The 19,071-nt window shown below is 27.1% G+C and overlaps 1 protein-coding gene across 5 annotated transcripts in view; it reads left to right on the forward strand.

The window, feature by feature from the left end:
* The window catches only part of LOC129959101 (delta and Notch-like epidermal growth factor-related receptor), a 435,345-nt gene that overhangs the window by 64,845 nt on the left and 351,429 nt on the right, over positions 1-19,071 (forward strand). For 3 of the 5 annotated variants that reach the window (XM_056071911.1, XM_056071914.1, XM_056071915.1), the window contains exon 1: positions 10,301-10,346. The exons of the other annotated variants lie outside the window; for them this stretch is intronic. The gene's annotated coding sequence lies outside the window, so the exon portion shown is untranslated. Of the gene's footprint in view, positions 1-10,300; positions 10,347-19,071 lie in introns of those variants that run through there. 5 annotated transcript variants of the gene reach the window in all.

Here is a 19,071-nt window from a genome sequence, read left to right on the forward strand (position 1 = left end):
TAGCATTAAATTTATGTAGTATTTGAAAGAATAAATGATGAATGAGTTTATCTATTTTTAGGGCATTTTCATCAATTGGGGATTTTTCAGACTCATGTTTTAAGCGATTCCCATTGACAAGGTTGTTAGGTTCAATAAATTTTTGAACAGGAGCTCTTTTGATGCAATTTTTAAACATTTAATTGATGAAACATTGTTAATCATAAAAAAATCACCCATTTCGCCCGTTTTATACATCAAGAAGATTTTCCGATATGGTACGATGCACCTTTCGGCTACACTTTCATTAGTAGGGACTTTGATCGTTTCCATAATCAGTCTGAAAAGTAATTGTGTGTGAAATTTCACTATAATTGGATAGTTATTTTAGGCGAACTGGCATTTTGTTTTTCAATCAATGTTCATGGATGTTTAATTTACACGCATGAGCTTGCTACATCCTTATCTTTATTAATGATGTAATAATGACATTCAGCTCTACAGCTTGTAAAACTGGATAAAGGTTTATACTGATGATTATTAAATTTACACTTATGGCGGTTTAGTTTGTTCTAAGATTCTGTTTTTCCAATTTTATTACAAAAAAAATTTTAATTCCTTCAGAAATAATTTTTCAAGGAGACTACTAAAATATTGTATCAGAGCATACATATTTCAGTAATTCATCAAATTTATCCTGAAACTTCGTGTAAGCTCTTGGAAGTTAAAAGTTTTTGAAACTCGGATGCAAATTATTTCTACAGTCCAAATGCTATGACAAAATCAATTTTTATTTCTTTAAAAACTGTGGTTGCAAAGTAGCTGAAGAGAAGTGGTTCAGCAGAAGAAGGAGATAATGAAGTCTTCTGCATAAGAATATTTTAATTTCTAACCTTTAAATTCTGAATATTTGTATCTCAGAGATAAGGCTTCTTTATTATTTAAATCAATATTATTATTGAGAAATCATTTGGAAAGCTACTGAAAAATGTCATCTTTTTTATAATATCAAATTGCAGAAAAAATTGGGAATACTTGAAAAAATTTCAGAGATATAACAAAGTAAATTTTTATTACATGATATCAAGAATAATATTAAAAATCTAAAAATAAAATTTAAGTACCTTTATTCGTAAGTTGAATTGATACATATATATCGCCCATTATATACACATTGCATAAGTCAGAAAATTTAATAGAGGTATTATAATTAAATATTGTGGACTACAGTTTCTAATATTATTTTTAATACAAGTTTGATTTTTTTGGATACTTGTACATAAGATAAGAATAATATAAGAATATAATAAGAACTAACATAAGAATATAACTAGAAAGAAAATAATGGGCAGGCGCAACGCTATTCGTATACATATTACATATTAACGATTACGATTGAAAGAGAGGGCAAATAAAAATTCACATTTTCAACACCAGAAGCAAAAATAGCTCTACGGTTTGATTTTTGGTAGCAAAAGAGCTCAGAAAGAAAATAAGGAAGCCTTTTATGCGATTGGGTGAAATTCACTGGGCATTTTCATATAGAAATTAATTCTGGGCAGTTGAATATCACTTCCAGAATTAAAATAATTTTTACACAGGTAAATTCAACAAAGAAATTTTAAAATTCAGAGCTAAAAATTTCTGATTTTATGAAAAGGGACTTTACAATACAGAGCTTTTTCAAATTCAAATTTTTTATTTCATAATTTAGTTTACAAAATATTTTCAATAAGCTTTTTTTTGCATTTATATTATATATCATGTTGATTTTTAAAAGATATTGACTACACACTACTGATTGACTACAGAATGCTGTTTGCCTCTGTAGATTTGTCTAAATTGTAATGCTATACTTTCTTTTAATTCGAATGAATTGTATATTTCGAAGTAAACAAGTCATTTTTAATTATGTCATAATCAAACACCCCAAGAAATGAAATCAGGCAAATAAAAAAATGACATAACTCATATTTACTCTTCTTTATTCAAATGCGAATATTGAAAAAAAAATCCTTTTACTCTAAAAGAAGAAAATTCTCCTCTAGAATCCCAGTTAAATATCAACTAATTATATTAAACGTTACTTAAACATTTTTGTCTGCTTTTTTTTCTGCAAAAAAACAGCAGGCAACTTCATTTTTCCCTTTGCTGGCGAAATTGTTAATTTTTCTTCCCATTAGTTTCTTTCTAATTGAGTTTTAAGCACTTTGTTTCACCTATTTTCATCCTCTCGATTACAAAAATTCGCATTTTATTTTTAAAAAAATCATTGAAAGTTTTTTCGCCTCAATATTTTTAAAATTCTTGTACCATACAATGCGTTTCTTGTGTAATTTCGTGGTATAGCGATGATAATCTGGTAGGCGTTTTGATCTCTACATTCTGGCCTAGCGGGTTCAAAATTTGATATAAATCTGTAATTGTCATGTCAAGATCACATACTAAATTCCATTTATCATGCCTGTTATGCATTTGAATTATTGCCATCACATACACACTAACAGACAATCAGACAGATGTTCAAGTATTTGAAGCATTTGCTGGTATTCTATAATTCTGCAAATAAATCCCGATATTAAATTTTATGCATTTAATACGTTGTGTTATTGAATTATCGTGTTAAATTTCGAACAAAATATGAGAAATATCTAAAAATTAGTTTCAAAAGAGTGCAAAGCAAACCCATTTAGCTAAATGCTTTTATATGTTATTGTGTTAGCAAACAGACAGAGAAGCTTTCTAAAATGATTTTTTGAATATAGATGTGAGACGAGGAGATTCATCAAAATTGTTCATCTACATCAATCAAGGAAGATGAAGTTGGACATTTTACGTTTGTAGTACTTCCTCCTTTTTATTTCCTGTCTTGTTATAAAAAATAAAATAATTTTTAGTCCACCGTTGCAAAAAATAACACTCTTAATGTAATTTTTAAAAATTAAAAAAATGTTATTTAAAATTATTAAAAAAAAAGTAACTAAAAAATTTATTTAAAATTACAAATAAAATAAAATAACAAACATTTTATTTAAAATTGCAAATAATATAAAATAACAAAAAATATTTTTTTTAAATTACAAATAATATAAAATAACAAAAAACATTTTTTTAAAATTACAAATGATATAAAATAACAAAAAATATTTTTTTTAAATTACAAATAATATAAAATAACGAAAAACATTTTTTTAAAATTACAAATGATATAAAATAACAAAAAATATATTTTTTTAAATTACAAATAATATAACATAACAAAAAAACATTTTTTTAAAATTACAAATAATATAAAAAAACAAAAAAACATTTTTTTAAAATTACAAATAATATAAAAAAACAAAAAAACATTTTTTTTAAAATTACAAATAATATAAAATAACAAAAAACATTTTATTTAAAATTGCGAATAATATAAAATAACAAAAAACATTTTATTTAAAATTGCAAATAATATAAAATAACTAAAAAAATTTAAAATTGCAAATAATATAAAATAACTAAAAAAAATTAAAATTATAAATAATATAAAGTAAATAACATTTTATTGAAAATTACAAATAATGTAAAGTGACTAAAAAATTTGATTTAAAATTACAAATATAAAAAAAAAACAAATATTTTATTGAAGATTGCAAATAATATAAAGTAACAAACACTTTATTTGAAATTACAAATAATATAAAGTAGTTTGAAATGAAACTGAAAAAGCATCTGATGAGCACGTAAGGTATTAAATATCTCCCCTGTAATCTGAAATTCAACAAATTCGTTAAAAGCAAGTGCAGAAACGGTATTCAACAGAGTGTTCAAAAATGAGCGTGAAACTCGTATGCTTTATCGAGCGGTTGAAAAGACTTTCGAGCTAATAATAAAATAGTCTGAATAAATAAATAAAAAGGCCCAGACTCCCTCCCCTCTTCTCTTGCTGTCTTCTTCAGCAAATGAACTTCCATCCAGAAACATTCTCCTTCTTCCAATTTTGCTGCCAATACTGTCTCTTACTATAAAATTCTTCCACAGATGGAGACTTTTTTATGGCAACGAAAAAGTACGTTATGGTCAAAAAGTAGCAACGATTTGTCGTAGCTTTCAGCTGTTGGTTTATTAAAGAACTAGTTGTCAGAAGTTGATAAAGTCACAAAAGTGTTCAACGAAACGTGATTTATTTCTATTTAAAATCCATGAGTTTTTTTATACGAATATCTATTTGCCCCTTTACGGTTCTTTGAACGTGAAGTGAGTGAGGATAGGCAAAAATAATTAATGAAGAGCCTTGGTTCATTTTTTATCCGACCGATTTCAAACGAAGGCGATAAATCATTTAGATATTCTTTCATTTATACAGCGCTTTCATTATTTTCCCTCGTCGTTGCTATAGTTGGTTAATCGAATTCCGACAAAGGTTTTGGTTCAAAGCGCGTGAATCTACTCAAATGAAAAACTTTCTTTTCATTACATTTTCTATTATTTCGGACAAAGTGTTTTGAATACTGGAAATCATCCAATTTGTGATTATTCGAAAACAACTTCGATGCTAAGTGTTCGTAAATTTGTCAGGAGCATGTTTTCTAGCATGCAACAGAAAATTTGTTACATTGCTTCCTCACATTTTTATACTATTATTCAAAAATGCATACCCTATCTTGATTGTCGAATAATTAAATGACGATGCTTTGATCTGTTAGTGTATTAAAGAACTAGTTCTTAAAACACTGATTAAGTTACAAAAGTGTTGAAGGGAACGATATCTATGTTTATTTAATATCCGTTAATTTTTAATAAGAATATCTATTTTTTTTCTCTTTATGGTTATTCGAACGTGAAGACAATTTCAGGCAAAAATAATTAATGAAGGGCATGGCTCATTTTTTTATCCGACAGATTTCAAGTGATGATGATAAATCATTCAGATGTTCTTTTTCATTTGCATAAAGCGCTCATTATTCCCTCTGGTCATTGTTATAATTCGTTAATCGAATTGGTTCGAAGAATCATTGTTCTTCTTTTTTTTAAAGAAAAATGTTCTTTTGTTCGTTTCTTGTTTAATCGAAAGAATGTGTTGTAAATTATTTCTAAATTAGTATTAAGTGTTAGAAAATGTCTCAAAAAATGTTTGTATTATCTCAAACAAGAGTTTCACCATTTTTTCAAATTTTATAAAAAAAAACTCAGTCATTTATAATTTTTCTAGTTCTGCAAAATCGGCACCTCATGCGTATATAGCCAAATAAGCCCTATGTGTTCATTGCGATTATTTTTAAATATTAAAACTTTCTACTCAGAAAAGTAATTCGATGCAAAACTATTGAGCTAACACAAGGACTTGCTTATTGCTATGAAAAAAGGAAAAATATTTATTATAGTTTTAAGTTGAGTTTTATCAAAAAATTAATCTCCGTTTTCTAACCATTCTTTTCCTTAAAAATAAAAAAATTAAAATAAATAAAACGCCAAAATAATGTACGTCTTGAATTGTGAGTGAAAGTCACTCAAAGGAGTACAAAGGGTTAAAACTAAAACAAAAGAATCGTGGCAGAAATGATTTCTTTCTATATAAATTTCAGAATTCCGAACCTTTTTTCCCTTTTATAAAAGATTAACATCTTCAAAAAATTCAAAACATCAATTTGAGCAAAGGAAAAAAAGTATCCATTTTTGTGCCAAAATGGATATTCTGGATGTAACTTTTTCTGTTCCTCTAGTAAGAATTGAAAAACCGTTATTCTTCCAAATATCAGATGTTCTCCAATTTCGTAAAATAAAAAATGAATCGCAGTATCTAGTGCTGTTTCTTGAATAGCTTATGTGGATTTGTTTGAGGGTACTTTTATAACTACATGAAAGATAAAGAATTTCAAGTTACTAACGTTGCCAATAATGAATATTAATAAAATAATAATTTGCTTCAACAAAAGCTGTAATTAAATAAAATTCCCCAAGAATACGATTCAGAATCATTGGTTGATTTGACTTCAGAATCATTGGAGAAAAGAAATAATCATTATTCACTGCATGATTCTTCTGAATTTCATTACACACCATCATTCTTTTCAAGACATGTTTAATGCATTCCACTGTTGACTAAAGAGTATGTTTCTGTTTCATTGAAATAAATTGTGGAACGAGGGATTCTAGCCTGCATATAAATAGTCTGAACTTTCAGATGAGGCTTCTGAGCTATCATGTATGAGTAGTCTGAATTGACGAGTGAAGATTCTGAAAGTTCTTAGCCTCTGATTTACAACCATTACCTCCATATGGCATTGTGAGACACACCATGCGTTGGAAGGGTTTTTTTAAAAATGTATTTAAATGAAATATTTGAATACATTTGAATGTTTATATATAAAAAATACATTTGAGTCTTATAACTTTAAACGAGTAATTCTTATATAATTATTTATTTCGTGTATCTCGGAAACAGCTCTAACGATTTGGATTAAATTTAATATTTAGGTAAGTTTATCTATATACATAGCCGGCGTCCTGGCATAGGGGTAGCGCATCTTTCCCGTAACCAGGGCTTCCTGGGTTCGAGTCCCGGTTCAGGCATGGTTGTTCTTCGTCTGTTCTATCTGTGAGATATGTGAATGTGACCCACTGTAAAAAGGGGTTGTGCAAGCGAATGTGATGCGTGAGTAGCTAAGACGTACTCTTGACCCTAGTTGGTGCTACTAAAAAAATCGCTCCCTTGGCTTAAATCTTTCTAAGGCCGTGGGCAGTATGCTTCCCACCAAATTTATCAATTTTTGTATAAAATTATGTAGGATGGCATACGTTCTGACAATTTTTTTTAGAAAGACAAACTTAAATGCTTCAGTTCTTTATCTCACACTTCAGTTCTTTATCTATCAAAATGATGTGTCTTGATTTGTTACTTAATTATTAATTAACCAAATTAATTAATTAATCAAATTAAATTTATCTAATAAGCTAAATGAATCCCTTTTCTTATTCTAATTTCAAGCCTAAAAATATTTAAACATAATATAACTAGGAAAAAATGGCCCTTTAAAGGGTTAAAACCGTTGACTTCGTCACCGAGCTAGTCCATTGCAAGTGCCATTATAAACAACAACAACAATAACAATCTATATAAGTGTCTTTCCTAAAAAACGTGATTTTACACACAAAAAATCATTTTGTATAATTATATATTGACATGTATCTCTCTATACATGAACTGTATAAACCTATCAGAGATGGAGTAGTGGTTAGGGCTTCGGATTCCCATGTATTTTATTCGTGTAAGTTTTCGTGTTTGAAATTCAATTAGATTTAGCTCTAACTTTAAACGAGCCGTATGGTAGAATTTTATTTACAATTAAAAACTCGATCTTCCAGATACTGGTTATATTGAAATGTAAATGGCATTTTCATTTCTAAACAATAAGGAAGCTGTGTATTATTTCAAAATGTTCTTATAGAATTAATATTAAATTCAGTTCAATTGTTCATCTAATTCATGAAATTCAGTTTAGTTAAATATTAAATTCAATTCAGTAAAATAGCGAAGTATGAAAATCAGCTTAATTAAATATCAAACTGATGTCATTTTTCAAATTTCGGACAGTTGGTTTTCATGTAAAACTTAGAAATAATGACACAGAAGCATTACATTCGGTACTAATTTATTTCCTTATAAAGATTATTCTTCTTTTATAGGCTGATCATAATTTTCATGAAGAAATCCTAAATATAAGAAAAAATTTTCACTTTCTTGTGTGCATAAATAAGTATTATATTTCATAATCAACTTAAAATTCAGATCTATCATGAAATTTTTTCGTATATTAGAATACAGACATCTTCTAGGAGATATATTTCAATCCGTTATGTCATGCCCATTCGATTGTAACATATACCGAATGGGCTGACTGTACCAAATGGTACAAGACGATTTCTTCAGAAATCCTTTATGCTAGAGACATTTCAATCGGGAAGACTAATGATTTCTGTTAAAAATCAAAATGGATTTTAAATCTGAGTCTATCCATTCACATAGGAGAAAAGTTGGTCGTCTTTCAGAGTGAAAATCGTCATTATTTTCAACATTTTGAAAATGTGAGGAGGCATTATCTGCTGTCGCTCGTTTCATCTTCTCGGATGAGGATTTTCGTTAACAATTACAAAACGCCATGAGAATAGCAGCATCTTCAAAAATATTTTGTATTTATATCGTTACTTTTTCTACTTTTTTTTTTGAATTTTATAATTTAATTCAAAAGGAAACAGTGTGAATTTATAATTTTGTTTGCCAAAAAATTATTTTAATAATGTTTGTTTTGGCATATCTTATCCTTAAATAATTCCTCTCAAATATACATAGGCATCTCAAATTTAAGAATAAGTAGCTCCACTTAATATGTCGTTTCTCCTAGGAGGCAACAATAATGGTGTTATCTGATTAACGGTCTCATCGTCAATAATGAAATGTACTTACTTCAGAAGGGGATTGTGTATGGGCCATACCGGAGTGGGAAATATTTCGAGCAGATTCGTTGCACCCATATTATTATCTGCTACAAACAATTATTCAGTGTTACTTAACTTATCCAAAGGGAGGCTGTTTTTTTTTATATCCGTACAAAAAGACCATTCTAATTTTTTCCCTAAATTTTTTATACACTACCGGGGTGTGGGTGGGGGCGCTTCAGATATGAGAAGGAAAAATTACCGTATATGTAAGCATATATTCACTTAACCGGTTTATACAGAAATGGTGTGAGGTTGAGCTGACCCCATACCTATGACGGGTCATACCCCTACTTGGGGTGCACCGTATGGGCTGCACCGTAATGGGGACCATTTTATATTTACCTTAATCCTTGACTATGATGCCGCATGGCTAGATATTCATGTTACCCGAGACGCTGGTATAGCACGAGTGGCTCATTTTTGATTACAGAGATCCATGCATACTCGTATATGTTATCCAATTTTCTTTTACATTGGACTAGATAAAATAATTATCATCTATCTGCCGACTTTTGAGAAGCTTTAAACCAAAATAGTCAAACCTATTTCTATGCAAGTCTTTTTGAGATAAATTTTTTTACGCAGTATATAAAAATGTCGATCAGATCCATAAAATGAATAAAAAGTAATAAAAAATGTAACTGGATATTTTGTAAGATTTTCAGTTATTTTTTAATGGGAAATTTTTTATGCGGTCTCTTTTTACCAAACACAATCTTTTTACATGTGTTCCAAATAATATATTATATAAATACTTATGAACTTTTAAAACACTTTTATGTGATTTTATACAGTTTTTGTCTCCCGTACAAAAGAGGTTTAAGTGTATTGCAATTTAACATTTTGGGAAAAGGGGATGATAAGTAGACAGATGGCCTAAAGATAGTGTTAGACACTTAGAAACATCACAAAGCATATGTTCCTGACAATAATATGTCTTATTATTTTGCATATAAAGCATTCAAAACATATAAAATATTTATAAAAGCACAACTTGTATTTTTTTTAAAATTTTACATCACATCTATTAGAATTTGTCATGTTTAATTATCTTAGAACAAAATATTAAAATCATAATATGTTAAAAATAGTCATTCAAAGGAAAAAATATCATTATTATGATGTTAAGTTATGACTAAGATTCTTATTTCGTATTATAATTAAGATTGCGGGAAACTCAATAACTTTCTGTGAAGCTTTATAAAAATATCTTTTCTAGCATTTCAAGAAATATTATTTTAGAAGGTACACACAATATTATTTGAATTAATTAAGAAAAAAAGTGTGAGGTATTTTTTAATTTTTCTAATTCAAAGTTACAAGAATATTTTTTGTTATGAATATGATAGTTACATTAAATATTTTACACTTATATTACAGGAAAATATTTCGAGAATAATATTCTACTTTAAATGTTGTTTATAACACAATTCACGATTTAAAGAACCTTCTTTCGCACTAATTAGTCCATTAAATTGAAGATTTCCTTTGAAGTTGCTCCAAAGGAATTTTGTTGAAAACTTAATGGCAAAAATGTCTCTACAAAAGATAATTCCATTTATTAGATCTATTTTTCTTTCCATTTTCATGATTCTATTATTTCTCTCCAAGAAGGAATTTTATTTTTCAATCAACGTCGTTTTGCTGCCTATCTGTTTCTACTCAATCTTCGTATGAAAACGAATAAGAGACGTGTCCCATTTAAGATTATCAATTCTTTCAGTTGTTCGTTCAAAGGAGTGTAGGTATCGAGAAAAGTTTTCGTCTCAAAGATTGCGCGTGGCTCCCTCTCTCGGTGGATCGATGGCTAGACAGAAAGCTTCGTGCCATCCAGAGCGCCCGCAGATCCGCCACTTGCTCGGACGCTTCACTTGGACCACCCTCAGGTATTGCTTCTCATTCCTTTCAATCTCTTCATCGTTTGGCCCTCTAGATCAACATTTTCAATAGGGGCGGAAAGAAAATATACTTGGTAGGGTGCTTCAAAAGTTCGAAAAGTTTCGGCGCCGCTCTTTACCAACTTTTGGAAGAAAGGGTAATTGTTATAGGACTTGTTTTTTGTCCTAAAGAATGCGCGGAGTTTTGAGAAAAGCAGTTTTTGTTTAAAAGTTTGAAGGTTGGGGCGCTTTATAAACTTTTCTATTAAACTTCATTTTAATTATTTTCTTTTAAATTGTTAAGAAAAGTGCAGATATAAAGGACTCCCACTTATTTTATTTCAATGAATATTGCGTTCTGAAATCTTTCGAAGTTTTGAAGCTCGTAAATGTTAACCTGAAAGTTGATGAAAGAAATGTTAGAAAATAAAGCAATTTGTTAAAGTTGTTAATTTACTACTTTATAATAATTTGAATAATTGAATCTATGAATTGAATGTTAAGAATGATTTTTATTTAATTATTTTATCTAATTAAATCATATTTTATTATTGGTTTTAAATGTTAGAGTTTGTTAAAAACAAGTAACGATGTTGACTCTGTAAATTGATGAATAATACCTAATTTTAAACAAGATTTGATGAATTTTTCATAACCAAGACTTTTCTTATTTTCTCATTTAAATTTGAATAATTTTTTTTCCGAAATCTTTTTTTATCCGAATTTTTAAAAAAAACGGATAAAAAAAAATACTGAATCTTTTGAAATATTTTAATAATTACATTTTTAATAATAATTTAATTTTTTGTGTATAAGAAACTTATGTATAAAGTACAAAAAATCAATGAAAATTGTTTCTTATTTTTAATTTTCTGAAATGCTGTTTCTTTTTCTGTGGTTTCTCGAATTTTTCAAAAATATGAGCAAGTTTTATAATTTTCCTTTTTGTTTTAAAGAAGGTATATGATTTTAACAAAAAAATAGTGTTTCGAGAAAATTTATTAATTTCTCTGAGTTAGTTAAGAAGATACAATTGAATTAAAAGATACAATAGATAGATAAGAAGAACAATACAATTAAAAGATACAATTGAAAAGTTGTATCCAAAATTCTATAGCAGTCAAGGAAATATTTTTATGTTTTATGATTAATCATATGATAGTTTTGAATGTTAAAAAACTTGTTGAAAGTTTTGCTTCTTTTATTAAACTAATTTAAGTATTAATTTAATGTTTTATTCATTAAAATCAAAGAGTAACTTTTTGTTCTATACATGATTTGAAAGTTTTTAATGGTGATGAACTACTTTGGTGATGAACTTTGATGATTTTTAATTTTCCACTTGTATTTGTATTCATTATTATTATTACATATGTACTTCAGAAATAATACCTGTTATTTAAGCTACTTGGGAAAGTTTTATAATATTTATTTTTTTAATTTCCTATTTAAATTTTGAAAATTAATGAAAAGTGTATTGTTTAGTGGTACAAATCAGAAACTTTTGAAATAAAATGCAATTCTGAAATTGATTATTATTAGACGTCAGTTACGTAATTAGATAATTCTAATTAGTTAAAATTGAAAAGTTTTTTTTATTTATAAGGAATTCATGAAAATATTTAAGTAAGTAAATTTGTAATGAAATCTGATACTTAGTCTAAAGTGTTGAACAAAAGTATTTTATGTACAAGTTTTTTACTAAATAATCAAATTTTGAGAAATTTCTTTTTTTATTTTCTGTAGTTAACTGTCATGCTACTATAAAAAATTAAATTTTATAATTTCACAACGATTTTGATTTTCCTTTAAGATTTTTAACTGATTTTCCCACTAATTTTTATATTTGGCTTTGACTTTATACCTTTATAATCAGTCTGTGAATTAGCATTCCTGATACTTTTTGATGACTTTTCTCAAATTCATACTTTCTTGTTAAAAGTTTATATCCGCTTTGTTTCGTAATCAACTTTTCATAATATACATTTCATAATATATTTTTGATTAATGTATAAACTTATTAAAGAGAAGTTTTGAATAAATATAAAGAATCGTACAGAATCTGAAGATAAATAATCTCAGCAATATGTTGTTGGTCTTGACTTGTTACGAAAACTTCACTTAAAAATTAAATTACCATCTTACTTATTTTCAAACCTTATCTGAAAATGTTTAAACCTAATTTTCAATAACTTTATTATGTTAATCGATAAAAATAAAATTACTTCAGTAAAAATCAAATTTTTAACGGAAAAAGACCCGAGCCCTTTCTGGTTTGAGATGTTTTATTATTGCTTTATATAAATTTAATGGTTGAATTTCTTTCTTAAATACTAATATTTTAGTTTTGCTTTTTTTCCTGAATGTTGAATGGTTACATGACCAGATTTGTCTCATTGAAAAATTTAGGAAAGTTTTACCATTTACTAATTTTTGCTTTATGAGTGGTTGGTTTTTATAGTAATTTTTAAATAATAATAATAATAATTTTTTAAAAAAATTGAAAATACTTCTGAATACTTATCATCTATCGCACTATCGAAAGTTTAACGACAAGTATGTTTTCACAACACCTATATAAAGCTGATGTTTTAAACTTACCAATGATTCGAAGGATTTAATTTCCAGCTAGTGTGGTTTATAAAGGAAAATACCAGCTTGAAGCGTCATCTGATCATAACTCAGAATCACTAGATTAACTCAATTAAAGTCTTATTAATATTATTTAAAATTAAACATTTATGTTATCAATAAAACAAGCAAAGTGGATTGCATTTTTTTAGATAAATCGGATCTATTTATATAAAAAAAGTTAAACTATTGTTTATAATATGCAGAAAAGTGTAGTAAATTTTTGGAGTAATATTTTTATTTCTGCATGATAATTTTTCCTTCCATTATGACTTATTTTGAAACTTTTTATTAACACATCGTATTTCACGAGCATTTTAAAGGAGATTTATTACATAGTTTTATATATCTGCTGTAAAATATACTAAAACTTATTTAGATATGGACATTTATTTCGTCTAAAACAAATGTTTGTTTATAAACAGTTTTTTATGATAGTTTCTTAATATGTTTTTTCTTCTTCATATGTAATGATTCGTTTTGACACACGGTTCTTTATTTTTTAACATATCGTTTTGAAATAAAATAGCATTTTGTAAGAGATTTAAGACATTCTGAAATTTAAAACTCTATTGTAAATTAGATCTCTAAATGCCACTTCTTTTTTTATGATATATCTATAAAGAATTTTTTCATTCAAACTTCCTAATATAATTTTGTTATCTTATTAATTATTAAAACTTAATTTTATTGAATTTTGTTGTTACTAGAGGAAGTATCGATTTTATTTACAAATTTCTTATGGTCAGGCAGTTTTAATTCTTTGATGAATAAAATTATTTGAAAGTAAAAAATATAGTAAATAAGAATGGAATTATATTGTTCAGGTATTGAATGTCATCATTTAATGACAAAAAAAATTATTTTCTATTTTGTACAAGTCATATTCCTAATTGCATTTCTTTTGTTTTATCGATTATCTTCAAAAGTTATGAAATGTATCGTATAGAACAATTTTTCAAAAAAAATCAGAAAAAAACTCAGAGTATTTGATTCTTATTCTTACATCAGCAATAAGCAAAAATGAATTTATCATTTTTGAAGATTTCTCACTGTTGCAAGGGGAAAAAATGTTTCCAGAAATAGATTAAATAATGCCTTTATTTAGTCTTTATTCTTGGAATTTTAAAAAATGAAAGCCTTTGTTATAAAGGAAATTATTTCGAAAAAGAAAAAGAAAAAAAAAACATAGCTTCAGCTTTTTAGCGGAGTGGTAATGCATTAAGCCCATTAAGTTCTTTGAAATAATAGAGTTAAAAAGAATAAGGTCATTTTACTGAAAGGAAAATCTTGCTTTAATGCATTTATTTTTGTTAGGAATTTAAATCACTGCGTAAGGGAAAAGCAAACATGGGAAATATGGCTTGATATTTTGTTATAAAAAATATATTGCAAATGCGGATAAATATATAATAAAATTTCTGTGTTCATAATTCGCAGTTTTAAAATGTGTCTATAGTTGCTGATGATGAGGATTCATACGAAGGAAAAATTACAACATTATTGTTTCAGTATTAGAGTAAGATATTCGCCAGAAGTATATAAAGAAAAAAAAATGGCTGTACGTATAAAATTCATTTCAAGGACTTCTGATTCCTGATTTAAGGATTTTTTCCTTCGAATTTTGGAAAAAATGGATATGCTGGGTGTCGATAAATTCAGAAAGTTGAAAAATAAACTTAAACTGGAAAGGAAATTGGAATGGAGTAATAATATTGCAAACTCATTTTGTCGTCGATTTCCTCAACGTTATTTGGTCATTAAATAAATGCGTTTATTAGATCACTTATAGTTTTTGACGCTACTAAGCCCACACATTATCCAGATCTCAATCCGCTTGATTTCTCCGTCTGGATTCCTTTAAATTCACTTTTTTATGATATATCAAAAAACACACCGGTAACTCTGACAGCGCTGATCATGGTCGCTTCGGCAGACATCAGACGTATTCCCGGTACTTTCGTGTGCTCCCGGGGATCGTTTTTACGTCGCCATGGATAGCACTATATGTCCGCTACTTTAAAAATTAACTCTACTATTTTGATCATGTCATTCTCATTTTTTCCTTTCAAGTGTTATTTTGCGCACAGTATGCGCTTCTGCAAATATGTTGTTAAATATGAGATTGCCATTTTTTTAATATTCTCTACTTATGATGACACAATCTGCATATATATTTTTGGATTTTTGATTACTAAAAATGATTTGTTTTGTCGAACTTCGTCTCAGATTTTGTTCTTGATGTAGTATCTATATACATTTGAATCTGCTGTCATTTTAACTAAACACAGAGATTAGAATTAAAATGAATCAAATATCAAGTAGATTATTTATTAATAATTTTTGTATGAAATTTCTGCTTTAATGACCAGTTCTATAATAATCTATAAGTGATTCATGAAGTTATATTAAAAAAATACAAGTTTTTTATCGTTGCATTTGTTTTTTACTTCACTCATTTACATTTATGCGTATTATTTCGGCATTCAGTTTGCAAAACATTTTATGAAATTTTATTATATTTAAATTTTTTATGATAGTCACATGAATCATAACACAATTAATTCATGTGAATATACGATGATGGATTGATTTATTGATTTTCTAGAACAATTTCTTGTTTTGAATTCATTGAAAAATGGTGAGGGTAGGCATCATAAATTAGAACTACCGATCATCAAATTAGGGAAAGCCATAAAAATGTTTGGAAATCTTCAGTTTCATTGAAAAATTTGAATAATTTTTTGCTACTAACTTTAGTTATGAAAATATCTTAGCCTAGCTGTAAAATTTATCAATGATTAATTCATAAATTTATATTATGCTTAAAGGTTTTATGATAGTCACATGACACAATTGATTCATGCGACTTTCTGATGATGGATGTACGAATGGATTGATTGATTTGCAGCATCATTTTTTTTTGCTTTTAATTCCCTGAAAGCTGGTGAGAATTAAAGCTATCAAAGCTATCACAAAAGCTATTAGAAATTAAAGCTATCAACCATGACGTTAGGGAAAGCCAACATAATATTTGGAAATCTTACAAAAATTGAATAATAATTTTTTTTTTCAAATGAATTATTCTTCTGATGAAAATATTTTCGTCTAACAATAAAATTTATCAATAATTAATTCATAAATTTTATTGTCAGCTCTGAATTTTAAATTGAGCATTAGCTTCAATAAAAAGCCTGCTCAATAATTATCAATAATTCTCTATAATCACAAGGAAGTAGATACACATTTTCTCAAAAGTCCTCAGGAAATTTCATTTCATTGAATAAGCGCTTTAGTACAGATAATAATAGAATGAAATAAGATTCTGAAAGATTTAATTGCTTTATGTAATTAATAAATATTTCATATCGGTATCTGATTTTTAATCTCCTCTTAGGAAACAGAAAAATGTTCGTTTATTACAAATTAAATGATCCCAATATTCTTCGGTAGAAATGTTTGGTTATCAGATTGAATTCAAAAGTTCCGATTCCTAAATTACTGTTTAATTGTTCGAAGAAAAGACATTCTTCGAACAATTAAGGGCACAATTACGAAATCGAAATGAATCTACAAGATTCCGAGAAATTTAATGGGTTTATAGAATAATGCTCTGAAGAGTATGAACTTGACTCGCAGCTTTCGATTGTGTGCTGTTGTAAATCTTGAAATTTGAGGAACAAGCATTTATTACGACAGTAAAAGAACTCTCGATGCCTTATGCTTTTGAAATTCGTGTAATGCAGAGTTAAATAAGAGCATATCTTGTTATATCTGAATTATTAAACTCAAAGTTTCGCAATTTGCTGTCGTTTATTAATTTCTCAAATGTTTTCTAATTTGCTACTGAATAATGGAAGAAATTTTAGACTATTTTTAAACACTTTTATGAGGAATAGTTTTATGTATATACAAAGAGAATTTTGAAAACCTTTTTAACTCACTTTCTCATTTGATAATGGAATTAAAACTTTGCACACTTTCGTGTTCGATACAGAAACATTATACAATTGTAATATTTTCAGAACATATTTATTGCTAAGTCTATAATTAAATTAAATTTTGATATGTAGTAGTGGTGCCACCTGGAAATGAGTTTGAGAAAACACAAATCGAAGATTAAGAACTTAAAAGGAATTAATATAAAAAATTATATTGTGCCAATAATAATAATCATTTTATACTAATTTATTGGGCTACAAAAAGTTTGTTTTAAAATATTTTTAGTTAAATTTATTTACCTCATGCATTGAATGCAATATTTCTTAATGTATTTGCTCTTGAATCGTTGCTTTCATAATTTTTTAACAAACTTTAAAGAACAAATTTTATATATTCTTTTAGGGATTTCAAAAAATATTTTTAAGTGAACAGGGTGCAAATGAAATACTGAAAAAATTAATATAAAACACATATAACTCTAAAGAATATAAATTGCAGAGCATGTGAACACAGGATGTCCAAAAATGGGAATTTTCCACTGCACCCCATCTTTGTAAATCGACCCGGTTTGTCTCTTGGTTTCAAAATTGTGGAGAAAGCACGTTCTTTTATAAAAGCTGTCTCTTTCAGCAATTTAATGTTACTTTTAGCATAGATGTATGCAAATCATGCAAATCTATGCGATAAAATATAAGTTCTACGACTTGCAATGCATAGTTTTCCTTCTAGTACTGTTGTCAAGGATTTAGATACTGTTCCTGAATTTTAGATTTGCTGTGTTTCAAAACTTTACTCACATGTATATCAGAGTAAAGATAGTTACTATTTATGGTAATATATTTTATTTGTAATAACTTTTCCATGCATTTCTCACTCTTTTTTTATCCTTATATATTCATGATTCATGATGCAAAATTAAATCAAAAGAAAAAAAATTAAAGACGCTTTTAGCAATTTTTTTATAAATTAATTATTTTTATTAATAATGATTTAATAGTTTTAAATTTATAATTAATTAGTAAAATTGTTAAGAAATCTTAAAATCCTTTCTTATCAAATTCAATATCAGGTAGTCATTTATATAAAATCGGAATTTAATTAAATTAATCGATTATTACCTTATAATTAGGTTCCAAAATATTATGTATTTTCATTGATATATTATATTGATATTGTACACAATTATTGTACTCATTGATATTTGATATTGTACACAAGTGTTTAAAATATCAAATATTTAGCACATTAAAGAGGGGAAATCGATTACAAAGCTTCATCGATTACAAAACAACTCAGGATGAATAAAGTGTATAAAAATGGGATATAACTTAATAGCACAATAACAAAACAATTTTCTCTGATTTCATATTGCTGCGCAGTTGTTAAATCTGTTCTGATATATATTTAGACAAGTTAATAGCAATAATTTTATCATCAACTGTCTTCAAAAAATCATTTTATTTTGTTTAAAAATGTAATAAGCTATGTAAAAATGAAGAAAAGCAGCTTCATTTTAACCAACTGAATGCTGCAACGTACAAATGAAAAATACCCAAATGAGTGATATTTGATTGCCCTTTTATAATTTAATGTTCCATCAATCTAATTAATCAATTGTCAATTGTTTGCTTATGTGACTCGTTCCGAGGATATTTTTGATTGTTTTAGGACTCCAAATGCCTATTTTTTAAATACTTTAAATTAATTTATTAGCATATACCGAAAACAAATACACGTTAGTTAATTATTAATTTAATTTTTTTTTTAATTTCGGAATATGGCACACATTTATATCGTTGGCAGCTCTCACTAAATTGGTACAGTTCATAATGTTCATGCATATTTGTCACATAAAACTCTTACATACTCTTTTTAAATACTTTAAATTGATATATTAGCGTATACCGAAAACGAATAAGCATTACATGATTATTAAAAAAGTTTTTAGTTTTTTTTTAAATTTTGGAACAAGGGTAAATATTTATTTCATTGACAGCTCTCACTGAAATGCTACAATTCATAATGTTCAGGCATATTTGTTTCAGATTATATTCTCACTTTTTGAATTTAGTGCATTGTTTTTGTCTGCTATATGAAGATATATTTAAAACATTCTAAATTTATTTGTTTTATTTTATCATATATAGTATGCTGATATTCT

This window comes from Argiope bruennichi, chromosome X1, assembly GCF_947563725.1.
Source record: "Argiope bruennichi chromosome X1, qqArgBrue1.1, whole genome shotgun sequence".
In the NCBI taxonomy this organism is placed as follows: domain Eukaryota; kingdom Metazoa; phylum Arthropoda; class Arachnida; order Araneae; family Araneidae; genus Argiope; species Argiope bruennichi.